General features: G+C 38.1%; 1 protein-coding gene across 1 annotated transcript in view; it reads right to left on the bottom strand.

The window, feature by feature from the left end:
• BTRC (beta-transducin repeat containing E3 ubiquitin protein ligase) overlaps nucleotides 1–24,144 on the bottom strand; it is a gene marked incomplete at its 5' end in the record, with an annotated part of 185,121 nt that overhangs the window by 104,731 nt on the left and 56,246 nt on the right. The gene's annotated exons all lie outside the window — the stretch shown is intronic.

Raw genomic sequence — 24,144 nt, 5'->3', positions numbered from 1 at the left:
ACAAAATGTTGATATCCAAGCCCTAACATATGGAATTCCTACTGAATTTTTTAAATCACAATTTTTGATACTCTCCTGCTCAATTGTGTAATATCCTTCAAATGTCCAAACCCTTATCGACTCAAGGCCATGCCCTACTATATATGAGAAAGGCACCAATAAAGCCTACTAACAAAAAAAGGGGTGGGGGGTGGTGGTTAAAATTACTCCACACCTTATATTTGTGCACTCATAGCTGTGCTCTTCAGAAACAAAATTTGTTCATTGCTAATGTGGGCACACGTGCAACCAACCATAATTTAACTTATCTCCTTCAGATTTTCTGTTTTCAGGCAGACTAAGTAAGAAACCTGCATTAGCATGCTGTACTCTACACTCACCACTAGAAATACTGAGGGTGCTATTTGTAATTGTATTCTTTTTAAGAGGTTTGTTCTCTGCAGCTGTTTTCTGCTTGCAGTGTATTTTGTGTAATCAGCACATCATCATAAATACATTGGCTGTTCCCCTGAGGGCAGCTGTCAGTGTTTAATTTACAGAACAACCTGGCCAATGTGAATTTTAACACTACAGCACTATGGCAAGGAGTTACCACACTCTGTGAAAAACAGGTTTCTATGAATTTTTATATCAAGAGCTGGTCCCAGGACAATTTAAGTTCTAGAAATAGACGGTTTAAAGAAGTGCTTTATACCTTGTATGCAGTAGACTCTTTCCCACTCATAGCCTTAGAAGAAACCCTGAAGTAACTACCAAACCACAAGTGGGCACTACAAATTCTGGAGACAACAGGGTTGAAAATCTATGATTTACCAGCAGGAGGCACTGTAATAAATGTTACCCATCTCTTTTTAAAGCTACATGTAAAGCTATCAAAAACATCACTGCTCCCTTAGAAGGTATGTAAAGGCAGAAGGGAAAACCATTTAAGATCACTCTTTTTGCTGAGATGAGCTATATCTGATACGAAAACAAGTATACTGCTTCCTTAGACCTGCTACTAAACCAGACCTCTAGCTCAATGAATGGGAAAAATACATGAAACTAATGGTTATTCACAGCAGTAGTCCCTCAAATTATCTAAATAGTGCCTGGTACATAAGTTCTTAATAAATGTCTAATAAATAACTATAATCTCTTTGAGGATAGGGTCTAAATCTTAATTTATGCCCAGTACTTTGTACAGTACCTGGCACACAGAAGGTACTCTATACGTGAATTAAATTGAGTTGTAGCTAGTTGTGAATGGCAATGTTATTTGTAAAGCTTTAAATCTACATGGTGTCAAAATACATTTTCTAAATCAGTAAAATGCCCTTGAAAACAGATATATAGAGTGCATAACATATATTTTAGTCATTTAAATTTTTTAAATTTATTTTTTCTATTTTATTTTTGGCTGCAATGGGTCTTCATTGCTGCACACGGGCTTTCTCTAGTTGCCGTGAGCAGGAGCTACTCTTTGTTGCGGTGCGTGGGCTTCTCATTGCAGTGGTTTCTCTTGTTGCAAAGCAAAGGCTCTAGGTGTGCAGGCTTCAGTAGTTGTGGCACTAGGGCTCAGTAGTTGTGGCTCGCAGGCTTTAGAGCGCAGGCCCAGTAGTTGTGGTGCATGGGCATAGTTGCTCCACAGCTTGTGGGATCTTCCCGGACCAGGGCTTGAACCCGTGTCCCCTGCATTGGCAGGTGGATTCTTAACCACTGCACCACCAGGGAAGCCCCTGTTTCAGTCCTATTAATCAATGCTATTTGTATAGCTCAGAAACCTAAGCAGCTCAATCCTACAATAAAAACCAAATTAGCCTATAAAATATTGGAATGTTAAAACTTACTTTTTATTTTAATAATGAAGACCATATATAAGAGATTGAAACTTATATAAGAAAGGTATCCAATAGCACTTTTCTATTGTTAAAGTGGTATTACAGGTCCACATACACACTCTATAAATCAAGTGATTATACATGTGTATTTTTCTGTTAAGGGTTACTTTATAAGTTAGAATGCCTAGAGTTATACTGAATCAAAATACAGTTCATGCTTGCTGAGCTGTCCTCAGTGTATTTGCTTTTAAAGTTGTACAGAATTATATTTTCATGATGTTTTACAAAAATCATTAAATTGTGATTAATGGGTTCTTTTTTTTTAGAAAAGGAAGAATTACCTATTTCACTTCAGAGAATTTCAAACTTGACCAAACTTGTGATAAAGTTAAATTTTAAACAATTAACTAGAGCAGCAGCAATTTGTAAAACTTGCTCTGAGACTGCTATAATTAAAATATTTCCTATAATAATTTAAAAATTTTATATAAGCATAATTATATATAGTAAAATTTGATAACACCCTTAAATTGACTGACTGACTCTCAGTATTTTGACAACCAGAAAGAAATTTTATTTAAGAACATAAGGCCTATATCATTACTTTCTGTTATGCTAAGAATTTTTAAAAGGTAACTCTTTTTTACATTTATGTCATATGAAAGGCAAAATGAAAAAGAACATGACCCATTGACTAAATACATTTGGATTTGTTTTCACCAATTATACTGATATTAGAAGTTTTTAATTCAGTTGAATATTTGAGACTTAATACTTTGTAAAAAACTTTATGCCTAATAAAACATATCTTAATTCTTAATAGGTAAATTAATCACATTCTTTCTTCTTGGATTTAGAACTACAAAAATACATCCTGAGACCTTTTGAACTAAACTGGATGGGGTTAGACTAAGGTCATGCTAGATCAGATGACTACATTCTGTCTTCCCTGGAGACCAGGCAGTACTTCCATGCGCTGCCATTAGATAGCAGCACAGTACACACCATCATTCATATCTCCCCTAGTCTCTCCCGTTAAGGTTGGAATTATCTCAGTTACACACACACACACACACACACACACACACACACACGCAGACACACACACACACACATACACTGATTCTAATTCAATTAGTGCAGTCGGCAACTCCAGAAAAGAGTAATTCAATTAGTGCATTGTGGAGCTCTACAATACCTCTAAGCAGATGTTCACCATCTTCAAGAACTGGAGCTAGGTTTAAAATACCTGTACCACTCAAATATGCCACTACATTATGTCATTTATCAAAGTACTTACATATGCTTTTCTGACTTCAAAGAAAAGGTGAAGAAACACACTCAGGCTAAGTTCCTAGAGATTTTTCCATCATCTACACCAAAGAAATATACTCAATTTTAGGCTGCAGTAATTAAATTATATAACCCAAATTATGTTCAAAACAAGATGTGTCACTGTATTCTACACTTTCGCAGCACTGCCTCTAGTTATGCATGCCACACTGTAACAAGGACACTGCCAAGATGGAAAGCATTCATAAGGAGGGACAATCAGAACGATTAGCACCCTCCATCAAAATACAGGGTTATGAAAATGACAGGAATGATTATTAGCATTTTCCAAAGAAATACTAACAGAACCAGGAATATTCACCCTGGGCACAGCAAATATAAGCAACATGACAGCTATCCTCAAACATATAAATACATGAAAAAGAAAACAATTACTTTGTATTACCACAAATGGTAGGTGAATAAGAAGTTTGACTCCTTGAGAGAAAATTTTCTAACAGAACCAACAGTGAAGAAGAAAGCAAGATGCTTCAAGAAGTTCAGCTTGCCAATAAAGGCAGTGATCACGCAGAGATTAGATAGCCCCTTGCCAAAAACACTTCATAAAGGATTCCTATATATAACTAGATGGCCTCTGACATCATTTCCAACACTGAAATTCTATGGTTCTATGAATATACTGATTTTTGCTTATAAGGCAAGCCTGGACTTTAAGTAATAAAGCTAATCATTATTATGGAGGAGTGGCTGTATAAAAGCCCATGGGCTGTGAGGCATTTTCATAGTGATTGCTGTATGATAATACACCAAGGAAGAAGAAAATTTGTACAGTTTCTCTGTTTTAAGATTTAGGAGGTCCCATAAATGTAGGTATTTCTAGTCTTATTTCTTAGATAAGCACTTGCACTCCTCTTGTTCTTCCAAGATTGAAAAGAATGGTTTGTTTTTACTTATCCTCAGGATATCAGCCAATGAGAAATCAATTTCTAGAAGAATGATTTTTGAAAACTCCCCCATTGAGTCAAGACACTGGGTTCTCATAGCTTAAATGCAAATCTACATCAATATTTATGCTTTAAAAATATAGAGCAATACTTAAACAACAACAGTAAGTCATTCTCAATATCCCTCCCTTTTGCCTTGCTTTCTCTGTGCTGTACTTGGTAAGTGAGGACATAATTCTGGGTACGAGGGAGCAGGACACTATTTTACAAATACCATCTCCTGCTTCTAGCATGCCCCCAAAGCAGGGAATTAAGAAATGTCAGGAATGATTACCACCATTTTTCCAGTGCATTTCACTATGTATTCATGATAGAGAATAGCTTCTGCCTTTCACATTCGCAGAGGGAGAAGACTAAGCTAAACAGCTGTGCTTTAAAAACATCAATAAGAGTTAATTCAAGTACTTTCAACACAAACTCCTACTTTTTCATACTCCAGAAGAATTCCAAAAGGTCATTCTCACTTAAAACTTTACTTGTAAGGTCTAGGCCCCCAAAATGAATTACGATAAAAGCACATATCTGACAATAGAGCTGTTTTCTTAGAACGAAATTTTTTTTCTATAAAATATGTTGTTTTAAGATATACTGCAACTTAAATAGTAATAGAAAACTCATTCTATTACTAGAATATATTTTCCAAGAAATCTATGATTTGGCTTTCTCAACAAAAATTTTCTATTCATGTGCCATTAAGCTGTACTAATACAAACATAATGGTTCTTACATATTATCTATTCATCAACCTTCTTACTGTAAATATGAATTCTGCACTTTTTTTAAAAAAAAGGTATTTTTTTCTTGCCAAACGTTTAAGGCTTTCAATAATGAACCACTTGCCAAAACTGTGGATAATTAGAGGAATAAATAACATAGCTGGGTTAATTTTTATTTGACTGGCAATACTGCCATATAGAAGGCTATCAGTTTAACAAACTATGTCACTCCATTTCCTATCTTTACCCACTACTGCCTTCCCAACTTCCTGCCTCCACAAAAACAGAACCAGGACCTAAGCTGATTCTTCCTTAGAATAGAATGTATTCCGTAAACCCCAATATTAGTTTACTAACCCAGCTTTAGTCTCCTTTTGCCCACGCCTCACAGCCTGCATTTATGTTCCAGTATTAAGTTTAGGTGTTGGCTCCATCAGCACCACTTCTCTTTAACATTGTCCCTTTTCATGCATTTAAGGCGACTACTTCCAACCCTATCAATGAAAGCAGACAAATGGGGGATAAAGGAATGAACTGCAAACACCTCAAACAAGAAAGGTTGCTTAAAAAACCAAGTGTCGCATTCTGACAGTTCAATATTTCATAGCCAATACAAGGAATGTGCAACAACACTGCAACTTTAAATCTTTTCCTCCTATGTCAGTCTCTCTTTCTCTCATTGTAATGCCAAAGGGAACAGCAATCAGAGTGGAGATGTTCAACGTGATAGAGGTCAGGACACCATCGGATCAACGTACCAGAAACACGACCTTGTTTATTTTTTTTCCACAGTATTATTGTTTACAGGGTGCTTTGCTCGTGTACCTTGTGGTTCTTAGCTAAAAGATGAAATTACAGCCCAGGATGAAGCGCTCAGGCACACATCCAATTTGTGTTTCCATCTCAGAAAACAAAAAGCTTCTAAGGCCCTCAGGCTGCCATTCAAACTTGGAGGCTGACATTTTTAACAGCATGAACCAGAGACTGGCAGAGAGAATGATCTAATGCATTTCTGACTTGTCAATCAAAGATCTCACCTCTGCTGTCTTGTAAACAGTTGGGGGCCATCTAACTACATTCATAAACCTAGGGAGAGCTTACTGCCAGCTAGGGTGCTGGAGCCACATGCTCTGGCTTCTATTCACCAAAATCATGATTCAGTTTTATAATCTCACTGTAAATAGTCTGTAGGCACATTTCCAAGACTACTGGAATAGAACCAGAGTAGGGAATACAAAAGAGATTTTGGTCAAATACTGTGTTATCTTCAAGCTGTTGGAATCCTGTACCCATTTTATCCTCATTTTACCAATTCTCCCCAAAGGACTGCACTATGCTACAACTGAAATGCTTAAAAAAAATTAATGACCTGACAATGTAAAAATCTAGGGGAAATATACTAATATTATACTAGAAATTTCCCTTATGTTTTATTACCAGTAAAGAAACAGGCACTCCCCAAAATACGGCTCATGCAAAGGATAGAAACTGGAATGAACAATAGCAACTATATTTTAGTAAAACTAATCATGTGCTTTCTTTCAAATATAAAACTTCTCATGTTCATATACAAAAGCTGTGCATAAACTAGTTTTAAATACTGCAATATATATTTGTGTGTGTGAAACACAAAAAGATAAAACGAGTACTTATCCCTGTATACCTTCTCTTCTGTTTATGATCTTTAACACAAAAAAATTAGACCAAATCAGGTTAAGATGTGAACTTTTTGCTAAAGGATCATACATAAAAATGAATTTACTCTTTTTATGTCAATTTTACTGGGTACAGAATTCCAGTTTAATTCATACCAAGCCACAGATACTAGGTTTGTGACAAAGGTCTCGAGAATTTGAATGGTACACCTAAGAACTTTAAAACGCAGGTGACAGACAACCCAGCAGGGAAAAAGTACACTGCAAAATCCCGTTTCATGATGATGTACTACATCTTAGGCCCAAATAACTATTTCAAAATAGAGACTTGGTTTTCAGAGGACTGGGCCAGAGAATATAGAAAAGCTCACAGCTATTCAACATCACTCTTAGGAAAAACAGAACTCATGGGTATCATCCCACAATGGTAAAGTACTGCAATTCTCAGAGGCCTAAGCAGCTAAACAGTCAAGAGATTGGTCTTTTTTTTTCCCCCCAATGAGGCCTACATAAATAACCTGGGTTTCTCTCATCATGAAAAATGACAAAGAGTTTCCTAAATGCTGCCTGTCTACCAAGATTCCATATCCTGACAGTCCACATAAAATACCAAGTCTGAAAACGAACACAAGGAAGGACAGCAAGACAATAAAACACTACCACATAAAACAGCACAATAGTGAAAGAAGGTACAAATGGCTGTGGCAGTCACAAAACAACCAACAATGATTCCTGAATAGCACATAAAGAACTCCTGTGGTACTTTGGCCTCTACTCAGCACACAGATGGCAATAACAAGAAGGTAATCTTGGAATATAAAGAAAGTAATATTATCTCTCCAGAGGATACAGGTGAGCCTTAACTGCCCACAGGAAGAATTTCTCTGGTAAGGACAGTACATCCACAGAGGATCCCATCACCCTTAAAGTTTTCATCAATTTGATTTTTCCAGTCTGTGCTTCTTATACTGGGGCAACTCCAGGCGCCCTGGGGTACCTATACTCTCTCTTCTGCCATTAGGGGTCATGTTAAGTTAGGGCAGTTAGGTAAAATCCGACATTATTCAACATAAAAGCAATAAGCCCTCTTTGTGGAGTGAAAAGTTTAATTTTTCAAATCCATCAGGAAATACGACAAAAAAAATTTTTTAAGGAAATCTGATCATCTCACAATAAGATGATCTTGTTTAATCTAGATATTAGATAATGTTGTAAATTAGCCTGTAAATGAACATCACCTGCATCACAGACACGTCAAAATACTTAGCAATGGAGGAATCTATTATTACCAAACTTAAAACAGAGTATTTAGAACAACCAAGTAGGCATCCTGAAAGACAAATCAGTCCTAATGGTGTCATTCTTCCAAGACAATTTCTAGCATAAAGTAAAATACACCAAATTCAGGTCATCTCTAACTTTTCTTAGTTAAATATACATAAAAGTTGAAAGGGTAGAAGCTGAACAATAAGTTTCAATTTTAGCTAAAATGTTTTAAAATCCATAATTATACTTTCTTTTTAATAAATGATCTTCAATACTATATTTCCAACATTTTGCACATATACTTTAATTTTGTTCTCAATCAAGGCTAAAGGGTCATTTTCAGTGTCCCTAATGATCTCCATCCTTTCTGTAGACTTTAGTTTATCACTATGATCATTTTAATTCTCCTGGTGTCTATTCTTGTATAGAATAAGGGTACAATGCAATAAAAGTCAAATAATTGTACAAACACACTGCTGTGAAGATAAAGACGTTGCCATCATTAAAACTTAACTGTTAGCTGGCCGGTACTGCCACTATTTAATAGCTTGAAATGTGCATTTGTTCATCAACAAGAGTCCAAATTCAGCATACAAAATCCAATTCAGAAGGGATCATCGTAGTGTGAGCTGTATGAAAGCCAGAGGTATAAATCTGCCCATAAATCAGACTCAGCATGTTTTCCTTTTTTCCATGTAAATGTGTAGTCTTTGGAATGATTATTTAATTATCATGACTTCTTTCTAAATACAGAACACTTGTGTGTATGTATGTGCAGGTACCCCCAGCAATTCAATGCTTTCTCTCTTCCCACCCTATATATGTTATTTAATAATTTTCTTCAATATATCTAAGTCCATTCATTCATTCAGCAAAAATTCATAAAGCACATACTCTGTATCAAGCACTTATACTGTGCTTGACATTGGAAATATAAACAAAATATAGTCCTGCTCTCAAGGAACTGAGCAATCACAATAAGCATATCAGTGCTTATGACAGAGGTATCTATTGCATGCTCTTGGTACAGATGCTCTGACTACGTTTAAGGCGGAGGAGTGAAAAGATCAGTGAGGGCCTTTATGCTAGGGGTGAAACAACTTGAGCGAACTGTGGAATTTAATTAGCCAGGTAGATAAAAGTGGGAGACAGGGGGTAAGGGAAGATAGGTGTTTTCAGTAGCATCTCCAGGTAGGGAAAACAGGATATGCAAAGACACAGAGCATGGGAGAACACAGCACCTTTGGAGAACTATGAATTTGAAATGGCTAAAACTTACATGGGATAGAGTGACCAAAATAAATGTAACCAGGTGACAAACACAGAATTTAATTAAGTACAGAATAAAGTTGAAAATCAGAAAGTATTACTAGCAGGGCTTCCCTGGTGGCGCAGTGGTTGAGAGTCCGCCTGCTGATGCAGGGGACATGGGTTCGTGCCTCGGTCCAGGAGGATCCCACATGCCGCAGAGTGGCTGGGCCCACGAGCCATGGCCGCTGAGCCTGCGCGTCCGGAGCCTGTGCTCCGCAACGGGAGAGGCCACAGCAGTGAGAGGCCCGCGTACCACAAAAAAAAAAAAAAAAAAGAAAAGAAAGTATTACTATCAATAAAATAGTAATATCTGGGAGGACATTAAAATATTTCCTGGGGCTTCCCTGGTGGCGCAGTGGTTGAGAGTCCGCCTGCCGATGCAGGGGACGCGGGTTCGTGCCCCGGTCTGGGAGGATCCCACATGCCGCGGAGCGGCTGGGCCCGTGAGCCGTGGCTGCTGAGCCTGTGCTCCGGAGCCTGTGCTCCGCAAGGGGAGAGGCCACAACAGTGAGAGGCCCGCCTACCGCAAAAAAAAAAAAAAAAAAAAAATTTCCTTTTTTCTACTTCTCTGTATTTTCTATAATTATTAAATTTTTATTTTGTTTTATAATTTTATAATAAAATGGTAATAATAAATATATTTTTAAACAAAATTATATTTCCTTGGGCATGCCTGTGTGTGTACATGCATACATAAATGGATAAGTCATTCTAGACTGAAGGAAACTAGCATATTGATTGATGATTATCTTAAAGTAGGAGTATGAGTGATACTTTCTTGCTTATATATTTACCAGATAGTTTACATATTCTACTATAAACAATAAGTTAGTTTTATAAGCAGATGAAAATGTAGGGTTTTCCCCCCACACAAAACAGAAACATTTTTGACTTCTCACTATATGCAAACTCCTAATGTAAGGAGTATAGCTAGGATAAACATAGGTCAAATGTCAACATATGCACAAAAAAGAACTGAATTTTAAAAAAATTTTTATTGTACTTGATTTACAATGTTGTGTTAATTTCTTCTGTACAGCAAAGTGACTCAGTTATGCAGATATATATATATATTTTTTTCATATTCTTTACTATGGTTTGTCACAAGATATTGAATATAGTTCCCTGTGCTATACAGTAGGACCTTGTAGTTTATCCATCCCATATACATAGTTTGCCTCTGCTAATCCCAAACTCCCATTCCTTCCTTCCCGTACCCTTGGAAACCACAAGTCTGTTCTCTATATCTGTGAATCTGTTTTTGTTTCGTAGGTATGTTGATCGGTATCATATTTTAGATTCCACATGTAAGTGATATCATATGGTATTTGTCTTCCTCTTTCTGACTTACTTCCTTTAGTATGATAATCTCTAGGTCCATCCATGTTGCTGCAAATGGCATTATTTCATTCTTTTTGATGGCTAATATTCCATTGTATATATATATATACCCATCTTCTTAATCCATTCATCTCTCAATGGACATTTAGGTTGCTTCCATGTCTTGGCTATTGTAAATAGTGCTCCTATGACCATAGGGGTGCATGTATCTTTTCAAATTATAGCTTTGTCTGGGTATATGCCCAGAAATGGGATTGCTGGATCAGATGGCAACTCCATTTTTAGTTTTTGGAGGAACCTACATACCGTTTTCCACAGTGGCTGCACCAATACACTCCCACCAACAGTGTAAGAGCATTCCCTTTTCTCCACACCCTCTTTAGCATTTGTTATTTGTAGACTTTTTAATGATGGCCATTCCGACTGGCGTGAGGTGGTACCTCATTGTAGTTTTGATTTGCATTTCTCTAATAATTAGCGCTGTTGAGCATCTTTTCAGGTGCCTATTGGCCATCTGTATGTCTTCGTTGAAGAAATGTCTATTTAGGTCTTCTGCCCTTTTTCAATTGGGTTGTTTGTTTTTTTGTTGTTGAGTTATATGAGATGTTTATATATTTTGGAAATTACACCCTTGTCAGTTGCATCATTTGCAAATATTTTCTCCCATTCCACAAGTTGTCTTTTCATTTTGTTTACAGTTTCCTTCACTGTGCAAAAATTTGTAAGTTTGATTAGGTCCCATTTGTTTATTTTTGTTTTTATTTCTATTGCATTGGAAGACTGACCTAAGAAAACATTGGTAGATAAGATTTATGTCAAAGAATGTTTTGCCTATGGTCACTTCTAGGAGTCATATGGTGTCATATCTTATGTTTAAGACATTCATTCATTCATTCATTCATTGGCTGCACCAGGTCTTAGTTGCAGCATACGGGATCTTTCGGTGCAGCACGCGGGCTTCTCTCTAGTTGTGGCGTGTGGGCTCCAGAGTGCGTGGGCTTAGTAGTTGTGGTGCGCGGACTCTCTAGCTGTGGTGCGTGGGCTCCAGAGCATGTGGGCTTAGTAGTTACAGCACGTGGGGTCCAGAGCGTGTGGGCTCTGTAGTTGCGGCACACGGGTTCTCTAGTTGTGGTGCGCAGGCTTAGTTGCCCCGAGGCATGTGGGATCTTAATTCCCTGACCAGGGATCTTAATTACCTGACCAGGGATTGAACCCATGTCCCCTGCATTGGAAGGCAGATTCTTAACCACTGGACCACCTGGGAAGTCCCATGTTTAAGTCTTTAAGCCATTTTGAGTTTATTTTTGCGCATGTTGTGAGGGTATATTCTAACTTCTTTGATTTACATGCAGCACCACTTGCTGAAGAGACTGTCCTTTTCCCACTTTATATTCTTGCCTCCTTTGTTGAAGATTAATTGACCATAGGTGTATGGGGTTTTTTCTGGGCTCTCTATTCTGTTCCATTAATCCATATGCCTGTTTTTATGCCAATACCACAATGTTTTGATTACTGTAGCTTTGTAGTATTGTCTGAAGTCTGGGAGGGTTATGCCTCCTACTTCGCTCTTTTTCCTCAGGATTGCTTTGGCAATTCTGGGTCTTTTATAGTTCCATATAAATTTGAGGATTATTTGTTCTAGTTCTGTGAAAAATATCATGGGTAATTTGATAGGGATCACATTAAATCTGTAGATTGCTTTGGGCAGTGTTGCCATTTTAAAAATATTAATTCTTCTAATCCAAGAGTATGGGATATCTTTCCATTTCTTTGAATCATCTTTAATATCCTTTATCAATGTTTTGTAGTTCTCAGCATATAAGTTTTTCACCTCCTTGGTGAGGTTTATTCCTAAGGTTTGTTTGTTTTGTTTTCTGATGTAATTTCAAAAGGGATTGTTTGTTTACATTTCTTTTCTGATATTATTAGTGTAAAGAAATGCAACCAACTTCTGTGTGTTAATCTTGTATCCTGCTACCTTGCTGAATTTGTTTATCAGTTGTAGTAGTTTTTGTGTGGAGTCTTTAGGGTTTTCTATATATAGTATCATGTCATCTGCATATAATGACAATTTTACCTCTTCTTTACCTATTTGAATACCTTTTTTTTTTTTCTTGTCTGATGGCTATGGCTAAGACTTCCAATACTGTGTTGAAGAGAAGTGGTGAGAATGGGCATCCTTGTCTTGTTCCAGATTTTAAAGGGAAGGCTTTCAGCTTTTCACCATTGAGTATTATAGTGGTTGTGGGTTTGTCATAAATAGCTTTTATTATGTTGAGATATGTTCCCTCTACACTCATTTTCATAAGGGTTTTTATCATGAATGGATGTTGCATTTTATCAAATGCTTTTTCTGTGTCTATTGAGATGATCATGTGGTCTTTGTCCTTTCTTCTTTTTTTCTTTTTTAACATTTATTTATTTATTTGGCTGTGCCAGGTCTTAGTTGTGGCATGTGGGACCTAGTTCCCTGACCAGGGATCAGACCTGGGCCCCCTGCATTGGGAGCACGGAGTCTTAACCACTGGACCACCAGGGAAGTCCCTGTCCTTTCATTTGTTGATGTAGTGTATGACACTGATTGATTAGTATGACACTGTTGAACCATCCTTGTGACCCTGGGATGAATACAACTTGGTCATGGTTTTATGTGTTGCTGGTTTCAGTTTGCTAATATTTTGCTGAGAATTTTTGTGTCTACATTCATCAAAGATACTGGCCTGTAATTTTCTTTTTTGGTAGTGTCTTCGTCTGGTTTTGGTATAAGGGTGATGGTGGCTTCACAGAATGTCTTTGGGACCGTTCAAAAGGAACTGAATTTTTATTAAATAGAAATTATGCAGTACTGAGATGATTTATATACAGTGGGAGGGCGGTCAATTAGGACTTTGGTAAGTAAGCATTTTTGTCATGGGGTAATTTTCCTTACGGTATTGTTTTGTAATAAGTTTTACATGTTCATTTACATTCAGTGTGATAATCCATATTCCCCTAAAACCTCAAAAGTAAAATAAGGCTTCCATACATGTATATATACGTATATTCTGAATAATGCTTAATTTTCCTAGTATTGCTCCACATTAACATTTCATGTAGTAGATGGTAAGATTTAGTAGACTTCTAAGTATTTTTCTTTCTTAATTTTATTGAAGTATAGTTGATTTACAATGTTGTGTTAATTTCTGCTGTACAGCAAAGTGACTCAGTTATACATATACATATGCTTTTTCATATTCTTTTCCATTATGGTTTATCACATACTGAATATAGTTCCCCGAAACCTAAGTATTCTTAAACAGTAAAATATATTACATAATCTCTCCTGAAGTCAATCCTCAACAATTTCAACCTTTGACAAGGGACCCTAGCTAATATTAAAATACTATATGATTCAAGCTCAAAAATTCCTTAAAATTACTAGCTATACTTGACACCTAAAATATTCTAAGGCCATATAAATCCACCTATATTCTTTTTTTTTTTAAGGCATTGACTAGTACATTTTTTTGGGGGGGGGTACGCGGGCCTCTCACTGCTGTGGCCTCTCCCGTGGCGGAGCACAGGCTCTGGACGCACAGGCTCAGCAGCCATGGCTCATAGGCCCAGCCGCTCTGCGGCATGTGGGATCTTCCCGGACCGGGGCACGAACCTGTGTCCCCTGCATCAGCAGGCGGACTCTCAACCACTGTGCCACCAGGGAAGCCCCGACTAGTACATTTTAAAAAAATATTTATTTATTTGGTTGTGCCAGGTCTTAGTTGCAGCTCACAGGCTCCTTAGTTGCGACACGTGTGCTCCTTAGTTGCGGCCACCAGGCTCCTTAGTTGCGCCTCACAGGCTCCTTAGTCACAGCTCACGGGCTGCTTAGTTGCAGCTCACAGGCTCCTAAGTTGTGGCTTGCTGGCTCCTTAATTGTGGTATGCAAACTCTAAGTTGTGGCATGCTTCTGGGATCTAGTTCCCTGACCAGGGATCGGACCCGGGCCCCCTGCATTGGGAGCGCAGAGTCTTAACCACTGCACCACCAGGGAAGTCCCAACCTATATTATTGTTAGAATTTCTCTTCTTCTTTAGTGTCTAAAGAAAATAAAGGATCTGAATTACTCAGCTATTTTTAAGCACTTTCTATTGCTCAGTCTCATTTAATAGTACAGATTACAACTGCCATTTGCTGAGGATAAACAAATGATTCCACAAAATACACCCACTGTTAATCAACAGAAATTCTTTTAATCACCTATTGACTTTCCAGGACAAAATAATGGAGTGATGGAAATGAAAATACGTTCAAACTAAACAGGTCCTCAAAGAATCTATTTAAATAATATTTACAGCATCTTCTTTATCACTAGTTTGTGATTTTTAAATATTTATTTATTTATTTGGCTGCACTGGGTCTTAGTTGCAGCATGCGGGATCTTCAGTTGCAGCATGCAGGATCTTTTAGTTGCGGCATGTGAACTCTTAGTTGCAGCATGTGGGATCTAGCTCCCTGACCAGGGATCGAACCTGTGTCCCTTGCACTGGGAGCATGGAGGCTTAACCACTGGACCACCAGGGAAGTCCCTCTGTCACTAGTTTAAAATGTGTGGTTTGTAATGTCAATAATCAAACCATCCCAATGTTGCCATTTCCATCTGAGTTACTGAGGATAATACAACATATTCAGCAACAACTCTATGGCTCTTCCTTTTCTATTGTCACAGAATTTTTACTTCGAGGGTGCTTCAAATTCACTAAATATTTGCGATAATTTCAAAGAAAAAATACTATGAAACTATTACTAAGTCACTTCCTTAAACATGTTCAGCAATATTAGTAGAAATGAGTATTCCTACTGGGACAACCACTTACTTTGAAGAATTACTTGAACTATATCTTTTAAAGTTAAAAATACACTTTCTCTATGACCCAGCAATTCCACACTTAGGCATTAAAGCCAAGAGAAATAAAAATCCATGTCCACAAAAAGACATACAAACTGTATACTGTAGCTTTATTCATAGTAGACAAAAATAAGAACAATCCAAATGTCTACCAACAGATGAATGGAAAAACAAATTGTAATATATTAATGCAATGGAATTTATTTAGCAATAAAAAAGAATAAGTTACAGATAAACATAAGAAAATGGATAAATCTCAAAAACATTATGCTGATCAAGAGGACACAGGGAATTCCCTGGCAGTCCCGTGGTTAGGACTCTGTGCTTCCACTGCAGGGGGCAGGGGTTTGATCCCTGGTCAGGGAACTAAGATCCTGCATGCCGTGTGGCATGGCCAGAAGAAAAAAAAAAAAACAGACACGAAAGAATGTATACTCTGTGACTGAATTTATATAAAGTTCAGGTACAGGCAAATCTAATCTTCGGTGACAAATCACAACAGTAATTGCATATGGGATATGGGCACTAACTGGAAGTGGGTACAAAGGAACTTTCTCAGATTACGGAAATGCTCTATATCTTGAGAGTGAGGTTACACAAATGTATACATTTGTCAAATTCATCTAAGGGTACACAAGATGTGTATATTTTACTGTATGTAATTTTTACATAAACAAAAATCTAAATAAGCAAATAAGGCAAAACCCAAGCAAGAAAGATGCAAATGTACTAAGATTGTTTTAATTCTAGTAGTGGAAACAGGAAAGACTAGACTTAAGTCTATATCTGCCAATTAGTCAATCAGCAATATTAAGCACCTGTGCACAATGAACCTGACAGAACAAACTGTTGGATTAATAGAAAAAACCAGCATATAAGCCCATTTCTTCCATTTTTGCTACAGAGAACTTAATGATTTCTCTGAAGATAAGAAAAGAAAAATAAACATTCATACTTATAGCAATGTTGGGGAAAGCAAAATTTTCTCAATACCTGAACCAAGTGTAGGCTTTGCTATGATACAGAACTGGGTTGTAAGGTATGAAAAAAAAAAAGATTTAATTCAACAGTGTACTGTTTTATACCAAGGTGAAACATTATTTGCTGAAAGCTTCCAAACCTAGTCCTCTGTGCAGTTTTCTGATAATATAGAACCCATTTCTCTTCCAGACCCTGTTCTAAGTGAAACAGGAAGGAAGGGGGCAGGGCACAACCTTTAAAAGAATGACATAGCCACAGGATATGACGAATAATGGTTAGAACTAACTAGATCCAAGATGGTGGAAGAGTCAACTACCAGTAGACACTGAGCTTCATTATACACTCATTGTACTACATCAGCATGCTAAATGACACACCCACCAGTGCCATGACAGTTCTGAAGCTAACCATAAAAGACCAAAAAGTGGGCAGTAGCCCAACTCCTGGAAATCCCTGCCCCTTCACCTGAAATAGTTGGAATAATCCTCCCACACATTAGCCTATGAAGTTAACCAGCCCATAAAAACTAATCAAGCCGTATTTCAGGGCCTCTCACCTTCTAAGATGGCCCACACTCTGTCTGTGGAGTGTGTCTTCTCTATAAATAAATTCACTTCTTACCTATCACTTTGTCTCTCATTGAATTCTTTCTGTGATGAGACATAAAGAACCTGAGCTTCATTAAGTCCTGAGACCAGGTGTGTAATCTCAATTAAAAGACAGTGGGTTTAAGTCTCTATCTGAGTTGCATGGTTTCATAAGGACTTAATAAAAGTCAACTTGTACCCTAACAACAACCCTATGAGATAGATACTATTATCATCCCTACTTAACTGATAAGGAAACTGAGGTATAGAGAAGTCAGGTATGTACCCAACGTTACATGTGGACAGAGCCAGGCTCAAATCTCAAGCAGTCTGGTGCCAGGGTGAAACTGAGCAGAACCCTACAGGGCCCTCCCTGGTACAAAAGCCTTTTTCTTGTTTGCAGGAAAAAAAGGCTTCAGCCTCCTAGACCTTCGCTGCGTTCCAATGGGCAGATTCAAACAGTTACTAATTAAGTGAGGAAATGAAGAGACAAAGGAAAGAAGTCAAGAAACGACAGTGCAGCAATGGGGCAGGGTCCTTGTTCCTCTTCAAGGTATATACATAACAATCTGATACACATCTCTGAGTTTTATCTACAGGAACTAAGGTCCCCCCACCCAGGGGGAAGATGGTAACTTCAAGCTAAGCACTACCACATGGACCCAAGACTGGTTGGAACCAGAAGGCTAATGACTGAGATTCCTGAAACACCACCCTGTTATCACACTACCAACCAATCTGAGGAAGGTCACACACCCTGCAGTCCTCCCCACCAAATTTTGAGCAAGAGCTGCCCATTCTCCTTGCTTGGCCCTTGTAATAAACCCTTTTCTGCTCCAAATTCTGACAGTTCAGTTTGTTTGGCCTTACTGTGCGTAAGATACAAGAACTTGGGTTTGACAAGGGCTCTTAACCACTACACCAATACTGGCCTCTGGGCCTAAGATGTTTTTTAAGCATCTCTTTTCTGCCTATGTCACACAATTTCACCCCTGCAATACAATTCAAGGCCCACACACCAATTTATGCTGAATTTTTCAGCAAAATCTCTAAATCAATTTGTCTCCAAATATACTCCAGAAGTACAGTAATTTATAAGGGGACTCAATATTTTAAAAAATAGATATTTGTTGATTTTTTTGATTAAGACTAAATAGAGAAAGCCCTGACAGCGATGGTAATTTTGTTCACAAATCTTTCCTACTGGCCTTAGATTCAAAATTGTTTTAGGCTGAAAGAAATTTTGAATTGTTCTTCATATCTTAGTGTCCAAGTCAGATGATTTTGACTTCTACAATTTTTAGTTGCACATGATTATCTTTACCACTTATCTAACATAGTTCAAATCATCAGTTTTTATTGAGCCCCAACTACTAAAAAGGAGGTCAATGGATAAGTGTAAGAGATTGCTTCTGCTTTCAAGGAATTTTCTAGCCTAACATTTCTCATATTAAGCTAGGATACAATAACTACTAGGATCTATTGAATTCCCAGCCCCACATTCCAGGGTGGGAAGAAGCATGTGGGTGGCAATGTAGTGTCTTCCTATTGTTTTAATTTGCATTTCCCTGATGTCTAAACATATAGAGGATATTTTCATGTGCTTATTTGCTGTTTGTGTATCTTTTTTTGGTATTATATCCATTCAAATTTTTTGCTCATTAATCGCCCTTTTTTATTGGGTAGTTTATCTTATTATTTATTGTTTTGTAAGAGTTCTGAATTCAAGTCTTTCATCAAATACGTATTTTACAAATATTTTCTTCCAGTCAGTGCCTTACTTGTTCATTTTCTAAACAGTATCTTTTTAAAAATCAGACGTTTTAAACTGTGATTAAGTCCAACTTATTTTTTTTTATGGTTCATGTTTTTTGTCTTCTCGAAAAAATATTTTCTAATGTGAAGTCACAACGAATTTTTTTCTCGCTCATTTTCTTCTAGTAGTTTTATAACTTTAGCTCATATTTAGGTCTACAATCCAGTTTGAGTTAATTTTTGAATATGGTGCAATGTATCTAGTCAAGGTTCATTATTTTGCACATAGATGTCCAATTTTTCCAGCATGATTTGTTAAAAAGAGAGACCAATGCTTTTAATATAACAGAGCACAAGAAGTTCATTGATATGCTTTCAGATTCTATACTACAACTAATCTTTAAGAAATCACAACTACCTGAAAAGGATATTAAAACACTTCTACGTTTTCAAACTATATATCTGTGTGAGGCTGGAATTCTACATGTATTACAAGCAAAACACCACGTCACAAATGCAGAATGAATGCAGAAGCAGACATGAGAATCCAGCTGTCTTATTAATCCAGACATTAAAGAGACTGTAAAAATGGAATACAATGCTAGTCTTAAATTTTTGTTTTAGAAAATAGGTTTTTGTTTTTTTTTTTTTTTGCGATACGCGGGCCTCTCACTGTTGTGGTTTCCCCCGTTGCAGAGCACAGGCTCCGGACGCGCAGGCTCAGCGGCCATGGCTCACGGGCCCAGCCGCTCCGCGGCATGTGGGATCTTCCCGGACCGGGGCACGAACGTGTGTCCCCTGCATCGGCAGGCGGACTCTCAACCACTGCACCACCAGGGAAGCCCGAAAATAGGTTTTTTTAGTTTTTTTAAAATAAAAACATTCATATGCACTAACATATAATGGATTTATTGTAGCTATTGTAGTCATTTTTAATGAATAAATTAATATTTAAATTTTTTCTCAGTTCTAATTTCAAATATAATAAATATCAATAGATATACCCCATATAAACAAAACCACTTTGGAGTCCTCAATAATTTTTAAGAGTGCAAAGGAGTCCTGACATCAAAACCAAACTGCCCACATCTCTTCCCTCAATTACTGAAATTATCTTTACGATAGCTAGAGTAATACATCTAAATACAAATCTGATCAGGTCAAACTTCTGTTTAAATACTTTCAACAGGATATTCTCTGGTGGCACAGTGGTTAAGAATCCGCCAGCCAATGCAGGGGACACGGGTTCGAGCCCTGGTCCGGGAAGATCCCACATGCCGCAGAGCAACTAAGTCTGTGAGCCACAACTACGGGGCCTGCACCCTAGAGCCCACAAGCCACAACTACTGAAGCCCATGTGCCTAGAGCCCAGGCTCCGCAACAAGAGAAGCCACCACAATGAGAAGCCCGCACACCGCAAGGAAGAACAGCCCCTGCCTGCCGCAACTAGAGAAAGCCCGCATACAGCAACGAAGACCCAATGCAGCCAAAGATAAATAAATAAAATAAATAAATTTATTTAAAAAAATACTTTCAACAGCTTAGTACTCTTAGCATCAAGATAAACATTCAATGGCCGACAAATCCTGCCATGATCAAGCTTCCCCAGTCTTCCCTAACTCTATTCTCCTCTATTCTCCTCATTCTCTGAAATGATAGGTTTCTTTTTTTTTTTTTCCCAGCAGAGTCCTTAAATGCACAAAACCCCACCTGTCCTCAGGGCCTTTGAACTGGCCTGAAATGTTCTCCCCCACCTCCCTTTTTGCCTGATCTCTACTCATCATTCACTTCTTAACTCAAACCTTAATTACCTGATCTTCCTTACCCCCACACTCAGGTTAAATCAGGTTCCTCTTTTATATATTCTTATGGCTCCCTGCACATTTCTGTTAGGGTAACCACTGACCGAAACCGCCTGCCCTGGCCAGGCCGGATAGTAACCACTTGCATGAGGTACCTTACAACAGGAGATCCTGGTAAGGAACGTGGAAACTGACAAGCTATCACCAGCTGTAAGAGCTCGGGAAAGGTCAACAGGAGAGAGGAGATGCCAGTCCATATGTCCTACCAACCTCCCAGAATCCCTCCTACTGGAATCCATTTTGGTTGCGTGATGCGCGCACCACCAGGAAGCACCTTGAGTCAGAATGATTGGCCAGATACAACCCGGAAACTAACCCCATTACCATAAAACCTGAGACTGCAAGCCATGTGGCAGAGCAGTTCACCTGGGTTCCCTTACCCTGCTGCTCTCTGCCTGGGCACCCCTTCCCAAAAAGTCTCTTGCTTTGTCAGCACGTGTGTCTCCTCAGACAATTCATTTCCAAGTGTGAGACAAGAGCCCACTCTCAGGCCCTAGAAGGGGTCCCCTTTCCTGCAACATTTCCTTAATAGAACTTATTAGTTTGGGGGATTTGGGGGTTATGTAATTTAAATAGTAATTTAATGTAAGGCCAGACACCATAAAACTCTTAGAGGAAAACAAAGACAGAACACTCTATGACATAAATCACAGCAAGATCCTTTATAACCCACCTCCTAGAGAAATGGAAATAAAAACAAAAATAAACAAATGGGACCTAATGGAACTTAAAAGCTTTTGCACAGCAAAGGAAACCATAAACAAGACGAAAAGACAACCCTCAGAATGGGAGAAAATATTTGCCAACGAAGCAACTAACGAAGGATTAATCTCCGAACTATATAAGCAGCTCATGCAGCTCAATATCAAAAAAAGAAACAACCCAATCCAAAAATGGGCAGAAGACCTAAAGAGACATTTCTCCAAAGAAGATATACAGATTGCCAACAAACACATGACAGGATGCTCAACATCACTAATCATCAGAGAAATGCAAATCAAAACTACAATGAGGTGTCACCTCATACTGGTCAGAATGGCCATCATCAAAAAATCTACAAACAATAAATGCTGGAGAGGGTGTGGAGAAAAGCCCTCTTGCACTGTTGGTGGGAATGTAAATTGATACTGCCACTATGGAGAACAGTATGGAGGTTCCTTAAAAAACTAAAAATAGAACTACCATAAGACCCAGCAATCCCACTACTGGGAATATACCCTGAGAAAACCATAACAAAAAGAGTCACGTACCACAATGTTCATTGCAGCACTATTTACAACAGCCAGGACATGGAAGCAACCTAAGTGTCCATCAACAGATGAATGGATAAAAAAGATGTGGCACGTATATACAATGGAATATTACTCAGCCATAAAAAGAAACGAAATTGAGTTATTTGTAGTGAGGTGGATGGACCTAGAGACTGTCATACAGAGTGAAGTAAGTCAGAAAGAGAAAAACAAATACTGTATACTAACACATATATATGGAATCTAAAAAAAAAAAAAAGGTTCTGAAGAACCTAGAAGCAGGACAGGAATAAAGATGCAGACGTTAAAGAATGGACTTGAGGATGCGGGGAGGGGGACGGGTAAGCTGGGTCGAAGTGAGAGGGTGGCATTGACATATATACAGTACTAAATGTAAAATAGATAGCTAGTGGGAAGCAGCCTCATAGCACAGGGAGATCAGCTCAGTGCTTTGTGACCACCTAGAGGGGTGGGATAGGGAGGGTGGGAGGGAGACGCAAGAGCGAGGGCATATGGAGTTATAAGTATATGTAGAGCTGATTCACTTTGTTATACAGCAGAAACTAACACAACAATGTAAAGCAATTATACTCCAATAAAGATGTTAAAAAAATAAACAGTAATTTAATAGCTTAAGATAATATAAATATAATAATCATAATATATAAAACTTATAAATAAAACTTTGCCTATGTGTCATGAGTATTTTTCTAAGTTCAGTAGTTCTCATCAGATTCTCAAAGGAGTACATGACCCCTATAAACTGAAGAATTAATCTTACCCAAAGAGAGGCCTGGTCTTTCCCCTTGGTTACTGGGAGGTGGTATCCCCCTGGAACTTCTTACCTAACGGAACTTTGACTGGGGGCTTTGGCCACAGGACAAATGTGATTCATGATGGGGGCTTTGAGCCACACTCAGTTCCAATCCTAAGAAGGAACAGAGACTAAAAGCATTAGTGTAACCTACAGGAGGGGCTAGAGACTAAAAGTCAGCCATGTGAGCAGCCTGTAATTGAGCCGCAATAAAAACTCTGTACACAAAAAGCATGGGTGAGTTTCTCTGATTGGCAATATCCTGTGTGTACTGTCACATACAGTGGCCCAGAGGCAGTAATGCCATCCATGATTCCATGGGGAGAGGACGACAGGAATTTCTACATTTGGTTCCCTCCAGATTCTATCCTGTATGTCTCTTTTTTTGCTAATTTTAACCTGTATCCTCTCCCTGTAATAAACTGTGAATATAACAGCTTTCAGTGAGTTCTGTGAGTCCTTTCTAGTGAGTTACCAAACCTGAGGCGGGGGGCGGGCCTCCTTACAACTGGTATCTGAAGGAGGGCAGTCTTATAGGGACTGTTCTCTCAGACTGCAGTCTGGTGAAACTCATTGCAACCCCAATAAGATTTAAAAAAACCAAAAAGCTAGACTGAGTTCCTTGAGAGCCGAAACTTCATCAATATGATATATAGTAAAAAACAAACAAACAAACAAAAATACGATGTTTGAAATAAATTGATGCTCTCAGGATATCAATATTCTCTAACATTAATAGCAATAATGTTAACGACAATGAAGATAAGAATGATAACAGCAACTATTTACTGCATGCCCTTACTATAGTCTCCACTTACAGATGAATTTAGAGTGAAAATGACTTGCTCAAGATCATACCACTAGTGACAGGCAGTATATAAGCCCTGATTTAACTAATTTTAAAGCCTACACCCTTCACCATATTGTATCTCATAAGACAAGCAAAGGAAATTTTGCAAAGGACAAATATCCAGCAGCATCATCACTAAAACACTTACATTAAAGTATTTTCATTAAAGACAAGTAACTGGGGACTTCCCTGGTAGTGCAGTGGTTAAGAATCTACCTGCCAATGCAGGGGACACGGGTTCAAGCCCTGGTCTGGGAAAATCCCATGAAGCAACTAAGCCCATGCGCCACAACTACTGAGCCTGCGCTCTAGAGCCACGCGCCACAACTACTGAAGCCCATGCGCCTAGAGCCCATGCTCTGCAACAAGAGAAGCCACTGCAATGAGCAGCCTGCACACCACAATGAAGAGTAGCCCCTGCTCACCACAACTAGAAAAGGCCTGCGTGCAGCAACAAAGACCCACTGCAGCCATAATAAATAAATAAATTTATTTATTTTAAAAAACCCAAAAGAACATATACAAACACACACATATATAATAGTATAGTAGCCAGGAGACACTCTGAATTGAGCACCTTATATTTTTAGTGATCACAAGAAAAACACAAGGTGCTCAGGCAACTGGTTGTAATTAATTGATTGATTATATTAATTGGCTTTATGTAGGTCCAGAGCAAACATTACATATTGAATGCTATTTATTGAGATTACTTTAAAATTCACTATCATACTTCTACTAGGTATGAAAACCA

The sequence above is a fragment of the Hyperoodon ampullatus genome (genome assembly GCF_949752795.1).
Source record: "Hyperoodon ampullatus genome assembly, chromosome: 1".
Taxonomy (NCBI): Eukaryota; Metazoa; Chordata; class Mammalia; order Artiodactyla; family Ziphiidae; genus Hyperoodon; species Hyperoodon ampullatus.
The sequence above is the reverse complement of the archived record's forward strand: the minus strand, read 5'-3'. Positions and strand labels throughout refer to the sequence as shown.